Source organism: Cupressus sempervirens, chromosome 11 (genome assembly GCF_028749045.1).
Source record: "Cupressus sempervirens isolate cs-2001-9-10 chromosome 11, ASM2874904v1, whole genome shotgun sequence".
NCBI lineage: Eukaryota > Viridiplantae > Streptophyta > Pinopsida > Cupressales > Cupressaceae > Cupressus > Cupressus sempervirens.
Window position 1 is genome coordinate 666,418,263 of NC_143128.1, and position 2,820 is coordinate 666,421,082.

The window sequence follows — 2,820 nt, forward strand, 5'->3', positions numbered from 1 at the left end:
GCCTTTCAATGGGCAAGGTTCTAGTTATGTGGCCGAGCAGTGGCTTATTTCTCTTGATAGGATTTTTGCTATGCAGGACTTTGACAGCAATGTTAAGGCAAGATTTGCAATCACCAATTTAGAGAATTTTGGGGCCACTTGGTGGAGAATTGAGGAGAAGAAGTTGGGGATCGATATGAGAAGTGTCACTTGGGAACTATTCTTAGAGAGTTTCCGTGAACAATTCCTACCAGAGGAATGGAAATAGCAAGGGGCAGATGAATTTTATAATCTCAAGCAGTACACTATATCAGTGACTGATAATGAGCGTAAGTTTTATGAGCTCATGTCTTTTTCAGGGTTCAGTAAAAATTCAGCTCAATTGACACAACACTTTATTAGGGGCTTGAACAACCGTATTATTGGGGGTGTCAATGTATTTTAGCCAAAAACCCTCAAGGATGTGGTACATCGAGCAATCCTTGTTGAGAAAAGTGTCAACCTTGGTCAAGGTGGTTTTGTAGGAGCGCCAGTAGCGTCAGGATCTAAAGGCAACGTCAATTTAGGTGGTAACAAGAAGCCTTTCTTTTCTAAGGGAAAACAGTTTTAGCAGCAGTCTCAGCAGACACAACAGCAGAAGGGATCAAATTCTCAGGCTCAAGGTGGTGGCAAAAGTTCTAACTTTAAGAACAACCGCAATGCTCAACGCAATAAACAAAATCAGCCCAATCAGCCAGCTCAGAGTAGTCAGCCGTTTGTTAGTAGGAACAACCGTCAGCAATCAAATGTACCACCTATGGGTAAAGGATCTCGTAGGAATATAGAATTTTTTTATGTGGATAGAATGGTCATTATGCAGCTCAGTGTCCACAGTGAGCACCTTAGTTTTCAGGACCTAGGCCTACAGTTTTAGAGCCTATAGTTGGTGATGTAGGTAGAGCCCATAGAGTATTTGCAGCAGTTGAACACCGTCAGGTGGATCATCAGGGAACAGTGGTTGAGACCACAGGTGCTATTTGAGGTATATCTCTTTCAGTATTATTTGATTCAAGAGCTACAGATTTATTTATTTCACCATCTATAGTTTCTAAGTGTAAGCTGGATGCAGTGAAGCAAGATCATAGTTGGCAAGTGGAACTAGCCTCAGGTATCAAGGTCTCCACGAACTCTGTAGTTCATAAGTGTGGGCTTAGCTTAGGAAGCTTTGTTTCTATAGTGGATCTTCGAGTCATACCCCTTGGTTCCTATGATGTGGTTTTAGGCATGAATTGTCTTGGAACTCATAAAGCTAGTATAGATTGCAAGAAGAAGATTATTTTGTGCCAAGATGACCAAGGGAATGATGTGAAGATAGTTGGGATACCAAGGCCTATATCTCTGCAGATGATTTTTGCTATGCTAATGAAGCGAAGTTTTCGTAAGCGATGTCAAATATTAGCTTTTATGGTAATTGATCTTGATGAGGAAGATCCTGTGAGGAAGACTTTAGATCACCCGATTTTGCAGGAGTACACAGATGTTTTTCCAAGTGAGATTCCAGGCATGCCTCCAAAGAGGGATATCAATTTTAGCATTGATCTAATTCTTGGAGCGGAGCCTATCTCTAAAACTCCTTATCGAATGACTACACAGGAACTGGGTGAGCTACGTCTTCAGCTAGAGGAACTTCTAGCCAAAGGGAGCATTTGACCTAGTGTATCACCATGGGAAGCTTCAGTGCCCTTTGTGAAGAAGAAAGATGGTTCTTTGCACCTTTGTATCGACTACAGATAGTTGAATAAGGTGACTATTAAGAACAGGTATCCTTTGCCTAGGATTGATGAATTATTTGATCAGATCAAGGGAGCTACAGTATTCTCCAAGATTGACCTTAAGTCAGGATACCACCAGCTTCGCATTAAGGAAGCTGACATTCACAAGACCACTTTTCGAACTCGCTATGGGCATTATGAGTTCACAGTGGTACCTTTTGGGTTGACTAATGCTCCATTAGTGTTCATGAGTTTGATGAATGGTGTATTTTGATCATATCTTGATAGGTTTGTACTTGTGTTTCTTGATGATATACTGATATACTCTAAGAATCAGAAGGAGCATGAGGAACACCTGCGGTTGGTATTGCAGTGTTTGAGAGACAATCAACTTTATGCTAATGCAGCTAAGTGTGAATTCTTCAAATCAGAGATTTTGTATTTAGGGCATGTCATCTTAGGTGATGGTATTTCAGTGGATCCTACAAAGATTCAAGCGATAATAGATTGGCCAACATTGACTAACGTGTTAGAGATTCATAGTTTCATTTGTTTAGCTGGTTATTATCGCAGATTTGTCCAGAACTTCTCTAGGATAGCACATCCTATCACTTCTCTTCAGAGGAAAGGAAAGAAGTTTGTGTGGATAGAGAAATGTGAGGAAGCATTTTAGAAGCTTAAGGAGCTTTTGACTAGTGCACCAATTTTAGCAGTACCTGATCCAGAGGGAGATTTCATGGTGTGTACAAATGCTTCTCTTGAAGGGATTGGGGCAGTGTTGATGCAAAATGGACGGGTGATAACGTATGAATCATGCAAGCTCAAGGATCATGAGTTAAATTATCCTACGCATGATCTTGAGTTAGCAGCAGTAGTTCATGCTTTGATAAGATGGAGACATTTCTTGTTGGGGCACAGATTTGAGCTACATAGCGATCATCGCAGTCTTCAGTATAGTTTTACTCAACCTAATTTGAATGCTCGCCAGAGACGATGGATGGAGTTTCTATGCAAGTATGATTTTGAGGTTAAGTACATTCAAGGTAAGGAGAATATGGTGGCAGATGCTTTGAGTCGCAGGAGACATGTG